Source organism: Myotis lucifugus, unplaced genomic scaffold (assembly GCF_000147115.1).
Source record: "Myotis lucifugus unplaced genomic scaffold, Myoluc2.0 scaffold_203, whole genome shotgun sequence".
Taxonomy (NCBI): domain Eukaryota; kingdom Metazoa; phylum Chordata; class Mammalia; order Chiroptera; family Vespertilionidae; genus Myotis; species Myotis lucifugus.
Genome location: NW_005871251.1, coordinates 843,129 through 859,497, shown reverse-complemented (window position 1 = coordinate 859,497; position 16,369 = coordinate 843,129). Strand labels below are relative to the sequence as shown.

At 44.7% G+C, this 16,369-nt stretch overlaps 2 protein-coding genes across 3 annotated transcripts in view; one reads left to right on the top strand and one right to left on the bottom strand.

Moving 5' to 3' along the window:
* Positions 1-16,369, bottom strand: part of HAO2 (hydroxyacid oxidase 2) — a 152,343-nt gene that overhangs the window by 16,441 nt on the left and 119,533 nt on the right. The window contains exons 5-6 of the mRNA XM_006097476.3: positions 12,190-12,283; positions 7,476-7,589 (exon numbers count right to left, since the gene is read on the bottom strand). The gene's annotated coding sequence lies outside the window, so the exon portion shown is untranslated. The remainder of the gene's footprint in view (positions 1-7,475; positions 7,590-12,189; positions 12,284-16,369) is intronic.
* The window catches only part of ZNF697 (zinc finger protein 697), a 134,868-nt gene that overhangs the window by 39,206 nt on the left and 79,293 nt on the right, over positions 1-16,369 (top strand). Inside the window, exon 4 of one of the 2 annotated variants that reach the window (XR_002831360.1) lies at positions 287-330. The exons of the other annotated variant lie outside the window; for it this stretch is intronic. The gene's annotated coding sequence lies outside the window, so the exon portion shown is untranslated. Of the gene's footprint in view, positions 1-286; positions 331-16,369 lie in introns of those variants that run through there. 2 annotated transcript variants of the gene reach the window in all.

The window sequence follows — 16,369 nt, the reverse complement described above, 5'->3', positions numbered from 1 at the left end:
CTTTAAAGATAGATGTTCTCCAAGTTCAATCTCACGGTGCACAGCCAAATAGTTGGTTCACATGAAGTACTTGTTACATGGCATTTCGGAGAATTTCCTAGGGTGAAAGTACAATTATGATGCATTTTTTTCTTTTCATAGCATGTGGAGAGCTCAGTAGAGTACTGAGCCCGTGGTTTTCCTTAGAGGTAAGGCTGATAGTTGAAGAGAATGACAACCTTGTTGTTCAAGGCTTTCCCTGAGTTTGGGAGGCAGACTTAGCTCTCTATGTTTTTATGTATTTCAGTTTGATCCATACAAGACTTAAAGGCACCAGATATTAAAGGAACGATCCAGGTCATCTAATGGTTTGCTTGTGTTCCCATTTTCTTTGATCTCCATTCAAATAAAGAAGAGGAAAGAATAAAAGTCTCTTGCGAATTAGTAACTGTAGCTCATTTAAGCTCATTCAGTTTGTTTAGGCTTTTTGCCTCATGGTAAACAACAATGCGGTACAACTAGTACACCAGTGATAAGAAAGCTAACATCTGAGAGCAAGGACATCCAGTGGTATCTGGTGCTCACTATCTGAGGATCAAATAGTTTTGCCTGCCTGAGGAAAGGGGCAAGGACGTGGATGGGGGCTGGAAAGAATTTCAAGGCAGACCTTGCTTTCGCAATACTGCCATTTAATCTAATGCAGTTAGATAACAAGTTATTTTCCTTTGAAGATTTCAGATGACTTGTATGATTCATATGATCCATGTTGGTGTCTTTTTAGGAATTCTAGGTATTTTCAGTCACCTGGGAATCCAACCTGTATTTTAAAAGCATTCTTTCTGGGATGAGGGCATACGACAGGGGGTAGGGGAGGCTGGGGGAAGGTCAATGGGGGATAAAAAGGAGATATATGTACTACTATGTGTAATACTTTAAATAAAAAAAATAAAAGCATTCTTTCTATGGGAAAATGGGTGCTGAGTTCTAAATACAAGGCTTCCAAGTAGAGTTTTGGGACTCAGTCTTAGTGTTATGTTGTGAATTGTGTGCTGACTGTGGGGTGTGGAGACCATGCAGGGCATGCTGGGAAATAGGGACCTGAATGCTCACTTGGTGTTTTTAAAGGTTGGGAATTTTCTTATTCTACTGAGCAGTGGAATAATTTGATTACACAAAGACCCCTGGAGACAGCAGAATGGCCCCTTAGTAATAATAATGACAATAAAATTGCAACCACTTATTGAGTGCTGTGTAAATTGTTTTATGTGTGTTCATGTTCCAACCCTTATGATAACCCCCAAGCACAATTATTATGCTCTGAACTGCACAGATGGGAAACCTACAGGGCAAGGAGATGAAAATACTTTGCCCACCTTTGCACATTGAGTAATGTGATCTGACTCCCACGGCCTAGTTCTTAAGGCATCATGAGAAGAAGCAAACCTGTGCAGCCAAGTGTGGCTGATGGAGAGCGTTGGCATTTACAATGCGCAGCTTTGCTCCTTCCATCAATAAAACCAAAATCCAACCAGAAAGTTGAAAGGTTTCATCATTTAGCCGGTCATAAACAAGGACACATTTAAATGCATCTACAGAGCACTCTTCCTTCAGTGCTCCATTTGATGATCACAATAACCGGGCAGCAGCCATGCCACTGTTTTCCTCTGCCTACGGCCAGAAAGCAGTGGTCAAGTTATAAAGTCCCTCCCTGAGGGCAGGGCCTGTACCTTTCAAGTGAACAGATTTTGACGCATGCTCCCTCCTAAGGGTCAATATGCTACCAGGTGGTCCTAAGACTTGACTAAACGCAACGTCTTCTGTCTGGAGCGTCTTTGAAGGGGAGCCTTCCTTGGCTGTCCTCAGTGTCCTGTCAACATGACCCCTTTTTGCCACCTTGTAAGTTCCCAGTTAGCAGCCACAATGCCTCACACAGACTCTGGCCTCTGGCCTCGCCCCCCCTGCCACCTCATCTCCTTCCCAGTTCTAAGCCCACAGGAGACACCCAACCACAAACCTGACTGTGGGGTCCTCCAGGGCTCACGAAAGTGGTATGTAGAGGCAGCCACTCGAAGCCTGGCTCACAGCTGGATGTGGCAGGAAACAGCCAGTCACAGCCCACAGCCCCGTGAGTGCAGACGAGGTTCAAGGCTAAAAGTTAATCTTTTAATGGGCACGATATTCAGCTTTGGAAGTAAATGAGCAACTAGGCCAGAGCAAGGTTAATCTGGAAATGAACTCTCTGTGCTTTGCAAAGTTACCTCAAATGTCACTGAAGTTCGTTACAAAAGGAAACTTCAAAATAAAAGAGTTGCTTATTTGCTTCCAAAGCTGTATTTCCCCAGTTGGTCCAAGATGATTAGAAGGAGAGAGTGGGTGATTTCAACTGGGGAATTAAAAAGCCCCCGTCGAGGAAAGCTTGTCTGGGGAGGAGGGGATGGGAGGGTGAGGAGCCACCTCCCGAGGAACCCAGTCAGGAGTGTCCGAGGGGCGTGCTGTGTAGGGCTCTCCTGGCCTGATAGAGATTACTTTTAAATTAGTGTTTTGGATTTCTTTAGATAAATACCCAGAAGTGAAGTTGCTGGGTCATACGGCAGTTCGATTTTTAATTTTTTGAGGTCTCTCCATACTGCTTTCACAGAGGCTGCACCGATCTGCATTCCCACCAGCAGTGCACCAGGGTTCCCTTTTCTCCACATCCTCACTCACACTTGTTGATTTAATGATGATAGCCCTTCTGACAGGTGTGAGGTGATAGCTCATTGTGGTTTTAATTAGCCTTCCTCTGATGATTAGTGAGGTTGACCATCTTTTCATATGTCTGTTGGCCATATGTATGTCCTCTCTGGAGAAGTGTCTATGCAGGTCTTCTGCTTATTTTTTTTTAAAATAGGATTGTGTGTGTGTGTGTGTGTGTGTGAAGTTGTATGAATTCCTTACATAGTGTGGATATTAACCACTTATCAGATGTATTATTGGTGACTGTCTTCTTTCACTCAGTAGGTTGTCTTTTTTTAAAAATGTATTTTATTGATTTTTTTACAGAGAGGAAGGATGAAGGATAGAGAGTTAGAAACATCGATGAGAGAGATAGTTAGAAACATCGATCAGCTGCCTCCTGCACACCTCTTACTGTGGATGTGCCCACAACCAAGGTACATGCCCTTGACCAGAATCGAACCTGGGGCCTTTCAGTCCACAGGCTGACGCTCTATTGACTGAGCCAAACCGGTTAGGGCAGTAGGTTGTCTTTTTGTTTTGTTGATGGTTTCCAGTATTGTACAAAAACTTTTCAGTCTGATGTAGTTCAATTTGTTCTTTTGTTTTTCTTGGGGAGACATATCCAAAAAATATTGCTAATTGCCTATGTTTTCTTCTAGGAGTTTTATGGTTTCAGGTTTTCCATTTAGTCTGTAATCCATTTTGAGTTTATTCTTGTATAATATGGTGTAAGAAAGTGGTCTAGTTTCATTGTTTGGCATGTGACTGTCCAGTTTTCCCAAGACCATTTATTGAATAGACTGGCTGTACCCCATTGCATAGTCTTGCATAGTCTTGCCTTCTTTGTCATAAATTGATCATATAGGCCTGGATTTATTTCTGGGCTATTCCATTGATCTATGTTTCTGTTTTTATGCCAGGACCATGCTGTTTTGTTATTATCACCTTGTCGCATACTTTGATATCAGGTAGCAAGATACCTCCAACTTGGTTCTTCTTTCTCGAGATTGCTTTGGCTATTCGGGGTCTTTTGGAACCATTAATATTTTTGAATGGAGAAATGACTCGGTAATGTAGGCAGAAGACTGAGAGAAGCAACATAAGACTGCATATGAAAAAACTATTCCCCAAGAACAATCCTGTGGGATTCACCAAAGGTCACACTAATTAATGCCTAATGTGTCCAGGTCCTTCTCTCCGTGCTTCGGTCCCAGCTCTTGCCACACCTCTTCAGTATTGCAACAACAACTAGCATTTTTTAAATGCTTACACTATGCCTGGCACCTTGCATGCATAATTTCACTTGATCCTCACAACACCCATGTGGGTAGACATTATTTCCCCCAGTTTTCAAAAGAGAAAATGAAATTAATGAACTTGCCCAAGCCTTTTGTCAGTAATGAGCAGAGCTGGGATTAGAACCTAACCTGTGGCCACCATTCAGTGGCCTGTGGAACCTGAAGGCTACTCCAAGGACATGGCATGGGTTATGCCTGTGTTTTAGAATCTGTACTTGGAGGAAAAATGAACAACTCTGGGCTGATTTGTTATACCTCGCCTTCTCAAGGCTCACTCCATCTTTGCTTGGAGGGTAACTGCTTTTTGCTGTTTTGCCACTAGATGACAGTATTACCTCAGACATGCTTTCAAATTGGCCATAATCTGGGACTGGGAAATCCCTTTCCCCCAGCAATTTCCATCCTCCACAGTGAGCCTCTAGGCGGGCCAGCTCTCATGTCACCTGGCTGTTTGCTGTGCCCCAATGCAGACTTTCCATAGGCACTGTCCACACCTGGGCCCCATCCCTCCCTTCCAGGAGACACTGCAGTGTGGCACGAAGAACACAGACACGGGAACATTAATGCCCAAGCTCAAACCTGCAGCCCTTACTAACTCCCATGTGCTCCTCAATTTCTCTGCCTCAGTTTTCTAACAACGTTGATGAGCAGTAAATGAGCCGATCCTTATAAGGTGCTGCCGAGGAAGTTCTCGAACTAGATTCTCAAGTTTGAACTAATTCCCATCCTGGGGACCTTTTGAACCTGACCCTGCACTGAGCTAGGGAACAGATCCTGTCTTCCACGGCGACACACTTGAATGTCAGCCTTCACTGCTTTAGCCCAAGTGAGTGAGTGGCTCTCAATGAGGCACAGTGGGCACAGGCAGATGGAGTCTTGCAGCATTAAAATTGGTTCATGCCGAAACCGGTTTGGCTCAGTGGATAGAGTGTCGGCCTGCGGACTGAAAGGTCCCAGGTTCGATTCCGGTCAAGGGCATGTACCTGGGTTGCGGGCACATCCCCAGTAGGAGATGTGCAGGAGGCAGCTGATCGATGTTTCTCTCTCATCGATGTTTCTAACTCTCTATCTCTCTCCCTTCCTCTCTGTAAAAAATCAATAAAATATATTTAAAAAAAAAATTGGTTCATGATGGGCCCAACCTCAGAGCTGATACTGGGCTCCACGGGGCAGCCCCAGCGGGCTTGGTGGGTGCTGCAGGATGAGGCTGGAAGGAGATGCTGGTCTTGTTCAGGTGGGCCTGGGGTACCTGTTGAACAATGCGCCTGCTTCATTTGGGTGAAGAGAAATGACAGGTCAATCTGGAGCAGCCATGGCCCAGCTTTGGAGAGAGCAAATGTGGTTCCACAAGCAGAAAGGAAAGACCCAACCCTCCACGATGGAGGACACTAGACCCCCGTGGTCCCTGCTGTGCCGGGTCATCCGTCTTGCTAGAGCTAATTTGGACTTTGAGGTGTGTGCTAAAGCCTATCAGGTTAAAAACCTACCTGACCCTTTGGAGCAGGTTAATATTAACTGTGGGTTGTTGGAATTAGAAGCCAAACCAGCCGTGGACGGGGCTAAATCAAACCAAGGGGGAGTTTGCATCTTTCTGCAGCCACTGAGATCCTTATAGGCCAGGAGCTCAAAGTTGTGGGTGAGCCATGGGTGGGGCAACAGTCGCAGGGACGGACGGGAGACGCCCGAGGAAAATGTCCTTGTTTTTTCTTCCAGTCAGTGCCCTCCCCTCCAAAGCTGTGCTCACTATTCTGATGCCATCACCAAGGATTAGCGTTGCTTGTTCTAGAACTTTACATTGTTAGGATCAATCAAGTGATTATTTAGGTATGCACATCTTCTTCCACTCAACAAAATGCTTTTGAGATTCATCTCTATCGTTGCTTGCTTGAAGTACTTTACTCTTTTTTATTGCTTAGTATTATTGTATTAATATAACACATATTTGTCCATTCCCCCTTTGGTTGGCATTATTAGGCTTGTTTCCAGTTTGGGGAGTGATTATGAATAGAACTGCTAAGAACATTCTTCCTGTGAACATGTTTTCATTTCCCTTGGGAGCTGCCCAGGAGGAAAATAGCTTTGCAACAGAATCGGTGTTCTGTTTTTTCCTCCATCACTGATCATTTATCCCCCAATACCCTCTTCCATCTTCCCTCCTCCCCTGCACACTATTGTCCATGTCCATGGCAGAGAAGAAAAACTACTCCAAAGTAGCACTGGAGAAAAAGCTCTCCAAAATGGTTGTACCATTTAGTTTATTTATTTATTTATTTTTAAAAATTTAAATAGATTTTTTAGAGAGAAAAATGACAGGAAGAAAGGGCGAGGGGGGAGGGAAAGAGATAGAGAGAAAGATTATATATATATATATATATATACACAAAAATTTGTTGTTCCACTTATTTATGCATTCATGGGTTGACTCTTGTATGTCCCCTGACTGGGGATCGAACCCACAACCTTGGCATATGGGGATGATGCTCTAACAAACGGAGCCACCTGGCCAGGGTATGGTTGAACCATTTTAAATTCCAACCCCCAGAGTCTGAAAGTTTCAGTTATTTCACTTAAGTTTCATTCTCTTAGCTCATGGTCACTACTTAGGACAGTTCTAAGAACCATAATATTGGTTCTTACAAACAGATTTCTGAGGGTTCTGTCCCCAGGAGATGCTTTCTACTTGAATGCCCTTGATAGGAAAAGGGTTTCCACGCTTGGCACCTTAGATCCGGCATGGAAAATCAGGAAGATGCTCAAGGGGCAATGAGGGAGGACGGTACAGCTCAACACACCATGCAGGACCAAACCCAACAACCAATTGGATGACAGGTGTTCAAGCCAGATCACCCTCACATCCACGAGTGGCTGTGTAACAAGTCACTATCCCATCCCTGAGTAATCAGAGAATTTATTTGTAGTCTATTAGCTAATCGTTCCCACACTGAGCACAGATCTTAACTAAATTTCCCAAGTGATATTTAAGTCTCTGTTCTCCATTATGAAACAGTTGATGAATTACTATGCTCAGATCCTCCCAGGGGCGCTTAACTTCATTTGTTTAAGATTGTAGCTGATTTTTGAGATCGCTACAACAAGATATGAAGTAAATATCATAAGCCAGGGGTCCTCAAACTTTTTAAACAGGGGGCCAGTTCACTGTCCCTCAGACCGTTGGAGGGCCGGACTATAGTTTAAAAAAAAACTATGAACAAATTCCTATGCACACTGCACATATCTTATTTTGAAGTAAAAAAACAAAATGGGAACAAATACAATATTTGTATTTGCATGTGGCCCGCGGGCCATAGTTTGAGGACCCCTGTCATAAGCTGTGATGTAAATGCTATAGAAGATGCGGACTTTGTAGGCAAGGTAACGACACTGCACGCCGGCTGCACAGAATTTAGCCAGTCACATCACTTCTCTTCGGGTCACTCAAAACCAGAGTGGGAACAAGAATTCCTGTTTCTATCCACCTACCTGCTGGAGTGGGAGTGATTCAAACGAGACGCAGCTGCATGGAATCGTGGCTCTCCACATCCAACCAAGAGCTCGATTGTGTGACTTATCTACTTCAGATCTGAGTTTCCATCCCTGTGAAGTGAAGATGATAGATGAATACCTTACAAGGTAGTTATGAGAATTAGGTAATATATGTAAGCATCTATCACAGTGGGTGCTCAGTAAATGAGGCCTCAAGACTAAGCAGGCGACTTGTTTGAATTATTCAAGCGTACGTACCGTCAGACACATGGCAGTTTTCTCCACAGGTGGCACATTCACTCTGCTGACAGCCAACCTTTGTTGAATCAGGCAGCATGTCCTGCTGATTAAAGCTCACACAGTGACATCAACAGCTCCTGGGCTGTGATTTGTAACCCAGTTTCAGCCTCCCAGGTGTCCCTGGTCCTCCAGTCATACGGATTCACCCCGCTCTTCAATATCACGTAGCAAATAAACTGGCTCTAGTCCTGGTACCATGGGAAATTCTTGTCCCCACCTCTACGTTCCCATGATCCTCAGAGGACCAACACTGCCTTTAGGTACTTCCTGGGTTCCCGCTTCTGCTGAATTCTTGATCTCCACGGTGTCTGGCCTCCTGCAGTTTTCCTTTTTTCATTCTTCATTGACTAAAATGTAGAACACATCCCTTTTTCTCTTCCATCAAGGTTAGTTCCTTTGATCCCTTATTACATCCAAACAATCAGGTTGTTCTGTTATTTTTTTATCTGAATACGAGGTTTTATTCTAGTGTCCACCTGTATTTCTGCTCCTTTATTTTCCCGCTCTTCTTGAATAGAGTGGCTTCTGATATTCTTATTCTCTTAAACTTACACTTAGTTTATGTGAGTGCAAGCTGTGACCAATTATCTGCTCTAGCCTGTTCATGTGTGAATATATACATATAAAAACACATTTTAAAAAATCGTACACTACAATGTTTTCACCTTTATATTACAGCTAGGACATTATATTGATTTTTATACTAATGGTCATAGATATGTTGTATTATCTATGAATTTTATGTTAGGAGGATAAAGGGGACACTCGATAAAAATGATAAAGAGATGGCGCTGGGTCTGACGGTGTTAAGAACCAGTGCTGTGGGTGCCTAGGGGTGAATCGGAGCCGCATCGCTCCATCCCAATGGCTTCTGTTTTTGCTGCAACCACTCTCGCTAGAGCAGGGGGTGGAATTCGAACCCTGCAGTCCAGAGCAAGCTCTGAGCTCCGGGTAGGATCCTCCTGTTGTGAGAACAAAGTATTCGCATGCCAGCCGCTTCGCCCTCTTTCCACTAGGTGCCAGCAGCAGCCCGGGAGACTGGATGGCTGTGCTGTGCTGCTCTGGGATTTTCTGAAAACAGCACAAGGACAGCTGCTCCAGCTTCAAGCACACTGCAGTCCTTCTGGCTGCTGACCGCCTCCTGATCGCTTGGTTCCCTACCTGTCTGTTTTCAGAACAACAGGGTATCCAGTGAGATCCAGATCATTACCATGAGAGGGGTCCCAGCTCCTGCGCTGGGGAACTCGCTGACCCACCCACGCGCCCACCCTCCCACGCACCAGCTAATCTGCTGGAGACTGAGCATAAATGTCTACCTTTCATTCAACATGTCATCACTGCCTTCACTCGGTCTTGAGAGCACCTGCACAAAAGCCAGGGCCTGGAGCTCAGCCACGGGGAACAGTGAACCTCTGATTCCTTCTAACGCCTGGAAAACTGTCCTCAACCTTAAGTACATCATGTTTTCAGGAAGAGATTTCTAGCTTCATGCATCCCCGTCAGGTAGGTAGCAGTCCCGGGGTGATCCTGGATGGCCAGGGAACTGGACCAAATGTGGCGGCCCTGAGGGTTAAGGTGACTTGGAGGACAGGCGGATTCTCGGCTGGGTCTGCTGCTGCTCGGCCTGTACCCGCCAGGGGAAACACCCAGGTGGGGTGCGGTGTTCTCTCTCCCCCACTCCTGAAGTTCTCTGTATCTGGTACAGGAGAGAAAGGATACATTTATCAAGCTCTCTTGCTCTCTAGGCTGGATAGCTCCTTGCTTCCTTATTTTCCAACTATAACTTCTGGAGGGCTCATGGATACAGGTTGTCACACACTTTGAAAAGCCCATTTTCACTGTAACAAAAATTAATGGGTAGGCATTTCCACCTCTGAGTTTTGAGCGGTTGTTTTTTATTTTCCTGGATGCCACCTGCCTGTCTTGGGGCCTGCTAGGTAGGTAGTGAGGCTGGGTGGCAGGTGGTCAGACCCGAGGGCTCATGTGCAGAGCCAAGCAAGCACTGGAACCCCAGTCTCAGGAGGCTGAGGAGGCTGAGCCACACATGCAACTCGCCTCCATTCTGCACTCTCTACTTCGTGATGGGCCGGCCTTGTTTCCATGTCTACTTTCTCCTTTCCTCCAGCCCCTGGTCCACAACACCTTGCTCCAGTAAGTCTGTTTGTCCCAGGTGACCTCTTGCACCATGTCTTATGGCTTGTTCTCCTAACTTGTTTGTAAAATCTTTCCTTCTTCCTAGCGTTGCTTCTGGTCTGTGTTTCCCCCTCCTCTGAGTCTGGGTCTGGTTGTGGAGCCTTCTCTCACGTTTTGCTCCATGGAGTCTTGGCTGCAGGCAGCAGTGAAGTGGAGGAGGGCTTCCTAGGAATTTCCAGCCTCGCTGACTCGCTAAAGCAGGCTCTGCACTGACAAAGATCAGTTGACTTCCCAGGTCTCTTGATATTACAATCCTAGCTTGAGGTTCCTCCTCCTCTGCCACTGGACAGAACCTCAGTAGAAACCTCTGAGCAGCACTGGCCCAGCGGAACAGGGCCTACCTGGCCTGCTGCTCTCACGGAGCCTTAGGCCAGAAGCACAAACGAGCACTTGGTGCTCACAAATGGTCTGCTTCACCAAGAGACTTCACAGATGTGGGGCTCAAAGCCTCAGATCATAACCAAGTGTCGGGGGCTGAGGCTCTGTTCCTATAAATTCCATAGAGACTTGGACCATGTGGGAAGGTTACAGCCATTGTCAAAAGCCAACAGAATCCTCTCCCTGCTGCTTCCTAGCCTTGGCAAGTTACCCAGCTTCTTTGAGTCTTGACTTCGGCATCTTCAATAGAAGAATAATTGTTTGTATCTTAGAGGGACTTTTATGAGGATTAAAGAGGATAAAGTGTGCAGATAATCTCATACAGCATCTGGTATATGAAAGGTCTTCACTGGTGGTGCCTGTTCTTCCCTGGTTGGATGTCACACTGCATTGGGTCCTTAGCAGGATGGTGCCTCATGCTCCCAACCTTTCCTAAATGTTCGCTTCTCTCTTCGCATCAACGCCTCTCTAAGCGGGGTTCTGTTCCCTCACCGTTGTTCCTAGAACTGATGAAGCCATTCAGCCTAAGTTGAAATTCAATAAGCATTACTATCACGTTATTTTATCAGACATGGTGGGCTGCACACAAGTTCATCCTTCACCCCCTCTCCAATTTCTTCCTTGCTAGTAGAGCCCTGATTTTTTTCAGCTGTCCACTCTTCCACACAGCCATGTGTTTATGCCCAACTCGGACACTGACGGAAAAAGCCCCATAGTTTTGAAAGCTGGTGCTGCCGAAGAACCAAGACTCACAAACATGCAGGTGAGAGCTTGGGCTCTAGAGCCAGGCTGGCTGCATTTCAATTCTCCCTCTCTCTCTTCCTGGATGGACGGTCTTGGTCAGATTACTGGACCCCTCTGTACTTTGGTTTCCTCATCTGCAGAATGGCTATAGTAAGAGCAGTTACCTTAACAGGTTGTAAAGATTAAATAAATGAAAAAATGTGGGTATGAGTTATGAGTGACCAGCACTAAGTTGAAAAACAATGAACATTAGCTATTGTTCTAGAAAACGAAAAGCCTCTAGGCCTGAGGGAGGCAATAATTCTACCGTCAAAGTGATCAGATCAGTGAAAGTTTAACCTTTTAAACACTGAAAGTCGCCCTTAACTTTGTTTACAAAGATTTTTCCAAAAGAGATGTCTGTAATCATTGTTTCTACTTCCTCCTCTACTTCCCCCGGCTTCTCCTTCCACTTGGCTATTCACACTAACCATGCTTCATTTGGCTATAGTGCTGGAGAAATGACAGAATTGTGTTGATATGAGAGGAAAGTCAACTAAACCGAGGACAGTGAGATCAGCATCACAAGGGGGCGTGTTTAATCTTCCCTCCTCACCCTTTCTGCTTCCCTTATCTGTGCTGTTCTGTCATCTACATATTCCTTATAGATGCACTGTGAGCTCATCTCTGAATCCCTACGCACCCACACCACTGCCTGGAGCAGAATAGTGTCTGCTGAATAAACGATGGAGAACTTCTCCTTAAGGATCCATTATTGCCCCTGGGAGCCAGTCTGCAAGGTTTATTTTGGTGGAAACGACAAAAGATGCTTAGCTAACGTGACTGAAGCACATCATTTTCTTCCCAGAAGGCATAAAGGTGAAGAGGGAAGGAGACTTGAGAAGGCAGACATCTGGCTTTCCTTCCCGACTGTCTCTGGTTCTACCTTCTGGAGAATGAACCCACAGTTCCCTGCCTTTATTTTTGTTTATCATAGAAAAAACAAGACTAAGTTTAAGGTGGGTCAGGACCCCACATACCAAATAAACAAGGAATCAGAACTAGAATGCTTGGTATTTGGGTGGGGGGTGAGGAGACTAAGAGATCCTATGCTTACCTTTTTTCCTTTTTCTTAATTCTGAAAATCACAGCTTCTGTCTTCTTCCCAATAACGATTTATGAGATTATCCTAGTGGTTGCTTGCTGGAGCTCTGCAGAGAGAAAAATTAGCTTTATAAGCGGATACAGTGTCCACAGTGCCATATGGAAATGAATGTAAGGACCACCACAAGGCGACAGGCCCCAAAGCCAGAGCCCTGATGAATGAATGGAACCACATGATAAGGTTCTCCAGAGAGTGGGGCAAAAGGAACCGATTGTCTTCCTGAAATATACCAGCAAGAATGCAGGCCTTAATTAACGAAGCCCAAGGTTGATTTTTCTTGCTGCCTTTTTCTCTGAGAGACAAAAATAATAAGAAATGAATGAGGCTGAAAGCAAATGAGAACCATATTGGGAAAGCAAAGCATAGTCAAACTTATGGCTGAGCCAGTTGCAAAGAGCTAAAGTTCTTTAATCATCTCACTGGAGATGTAGCCAAAAAAATGCAATTTGAAACACACACACACACACACACACACACACACACACACACATTTCCACACTACACCCTCCTCCTTTTTCGATGTAGATGAATCAAGATGGTGGAGACAGGACATGATGAGAACCATTTGTGCTCTCCACCTACTTTATAAAAGGCTTTGGCAATCGGTAATCTTTGCTGCCATGGTGTGGGGAATCCATCTTTCAATTCTCATTCTTTAAACATCCATTGTATATTTTGCATGGGCCACAAGGAGCCAATAAGCAGCTGGAATAGGCAATTTGTTGGCACTATGCTAAGATGGCAACCTATTTGAAATCCAGATCCTTCTAATAGATGGTTTTTCTAGGAGAAGGTGAACCAGTGTTTGGCCTGAAAGAACATCTGAAGGTGGGAATAGGATGGGAAATGACAACTTTATTTGAATTAAGACAGACTATTATTAGCTAATGAATTGATGAAAGACACAGAGATCTCCCTTGCGTTGGGGTTAGCCAGGCCGATTTAATCTGGAGGAAGATTGGTTGGGGGTGGTGTGATTGTAGAACGGTTCAATATCCACTCTACCTCACTCCACCTCACAATATCTCAGAGTTTGTTTAAGGCTTAAAAAATTACTATTATGATTGTTAACATAGAGATAGAAGACATACCTATCTGGCTTTATGAAAGTGGGCTGGGTGAGATATGAGCTTTTAATTAAGCCTAACTTTGATTGATACTAAATATATCTGGTGTATTGCAGGAACATTTTTATCCTACTTATGATGTTTCCATTTGTTAAAGGGAGCTCATTTAGTGCAACTCCTGGCCTTTTCTGGAGGGATCTTGTTCCTCATTGGGGTCTAGCGTTGGTAGGTCTACTTGGCCAACAGCCAGCCACATCCTCCCACCTGGCCTCTGTTAGAAACAAAGGATATTTTTGTCTTCAGTTGCCAGTGCTTTGTTTTGTTAATTTGTACAGAACATGGTCAGGGAAGAGGGATATATATATATATCCCTCATACACCCCAACAATGTTTAAGTGTCAAAAAATCTGAATAGAGAATTAGGAAATTTTAGTTCTAATCCTGGCTCTGTCTTTCCTTGGGTGTTTGAATTTGGGGAGATACCTAATCTTTTATTGCTTCAGTTTCCTTGAATGTAAAACTAATTCAAAAAATCATTACCCTACAATTACATGTGTCACTCTGACTTATGTTGATATATTATAGTGTATGCCAGAGACTTTTTTGCAGCCAGAGCAGCTTCCAGGGCTCTGTAAAGGCAGACTCTGAGGAATCTGTTAGTTACCTAAGAGTTGGCTGATCCGAGAGAAGATATTACGACCAATGATGTGATCTATCAGAGTGAGGGGCCTAGGTTTGGGCACAGTGTGGCAAGGTTTATGCCGGGAGTTCCTCCAGACACAAGCACCCAGGCACCAGTGTTTGTGCTTTGGAGAATGATGGCTGGACGAGGAAATGTGAGCTCAAAATGTGAGTTTTAATTTTTGCATGGACAACTATAGTCATCTGGGTAAGGCCATCACAACATCAGAAGTTAAGAGTAGTTGTCATGCCCAGCCGGTGTGGCTCGGGTTGAGCATTGACCTATGAACCAGAAGGTCACAGTACGATTCCTGGTCAGGGCATATGCCCAGGTTGTGGGCTCGATCCCCAGTGTGGGGTGTGCAGAAGGCATCCAATCAATGACTTCCTCTCATCATTGATTTTTCTATCTTTCTCTCTCCTTCTCTCTTCCTCTCTGAATTCATTAAAAATATGTGTATTTTAAAAAAGAGTAGTTGTCATTTCATGAAGGGCCAATGGTGATTGTGGTGGGTGCTCAGATCTCTCTCTAGAACAGAGGTTCTCAACCTGTGGGTCTCGACCCCTTTGGCGGTCGAACGACCCTTTCACAGGGGTCACCTAAGACCATCCTGCATATCAGATATTTACATTATGATTCATAATAGTAGCAACATTACAATTATGAAGTAGCAACAAAAATAATTTTATGGTTGGGTCACAACATGAGGAACTGTATCTAAAGGGCCAGAAGGTTGAGAACCACTGCGTCTAGAAGATAATTATAAACCTTGCAACTGTGTTAGCTCTTGGACAATCTGAGACTGTGGGTGAGATGCTGGGGGCGGGGATTAAAAAATGAGATCCAGGATTCCCTGAAGATCTAACCCCCAAGGCTTCATTCAACCAGGACAATGATTTTGTTTCCTGATCCTTGTTCAGATGAAGAATCCTTTCTTCCTACAAGGCCACAAGCGATCTGGAAACCAGTGGTGCTGGCGGGCCATGTGTTTAGGGGACAGCAGAGATGTAAGAGCAAAGGATATCCTTCTTCCTGCACTGCCCACGCTTTCCCCAGTACATGGGGTCTCCCAGCATTCCTCTCCCATGTCCCTACCCTGTCCAACGTCTGGAGTCACATAGGCTAATGAGCAAACATTTGTAGTGAGCACAGAAAAACAGCACATCTCTCAGATCTTAAAAGGGGCCTGCACCTTGAAAGTTTAACATTCCTGCTTGCTTACCAGGGCAGAAGACCATCTCAGCCTATGCTGCCTCCTCATCCTATTAAAGGGAAAGACAGCTCTGTTGCCACCTACAGTCTGGTTCTTTATGGACACTTGTAAAGAAGTGATGGGAAAGAAATTCAATGGTTTATGAATATCAGTGCACTTTTGTGCGGGAGGAAATGGAGTTTGGGATAAAGTGTTGTAAAACACATGAGCCTTTGTTTTATTATTTTAATTACATTTATTGTTACACAGGAACAAGACAGTCACATGGTTTGTAATTCAAAGGTACAAATGTTATCCTGGATAAATTCTTCTCTTCAATCCCAAGATGTATGTTTTAGAGACACATAAATCCTGGCTTTACTGATGAATATCAGGGTGGTCTTGGGTAGGTTACTTAATCTCTCTGGTCTTATATAGTGGGGTAGTAATATATATATTACAAGGTTATTGTGATTAAATGAGATGATATGTATAAAGTATTTGGCATAATATTGACATTTGATTACCATAAATGACAACAGACTCAGGTGGACAAAAGAGTACCTGTCTTTATTTTTCCTGTTTTCAGTCTAACTTTCTATCTTGAGTCCTCATTCAAACTGATACAGAAAAGGTTGTGTAATTATTTTGGGGTAAACCCAGTTAAATTCAGTGATTTCTTCGCCATTATAGGTTGTAACCTAGTCACAGTCAATACTTCCTTCTCCCTCTCTCTCCTTCTCCCTAGTCTTTGTTCCAGTAGGGACAGGGCTGTCCAACCAGTCTGGTGCCGTCACTCACACTGGCCAGGTTGGTGCTGCGGGCTGGGCTGGGGGTGGGGGCTGATCACCTACTTCTCAGCCTTGGTTTGCCTCAGTGCTCAGATGACGCGCTGCTTCAGATGCCCCTAGTCCTGTTTCCATCCAAGAAACTGTCCCCCACACCAGCAGTCCTCGGGGATGCAGCAACATCCTCCCAGAACATCAGTGGTCCTGCTCGTGGGCTGCATGCTTCTGGTGTGTTTCCTTGGGCTGGTCCCAGGGCCCCATGGGCTTGCTTCTCCCAGATTTCTGACTCAGGGGCCTTGGGTATTTTCAGATGGCCATCTGCACCCCTTCTGGGACACAGGAAACTCAGGGTGTCCTCTGGCTCCATTATGTGATGCCATCATTTCGACCCCACTGCTGGTAC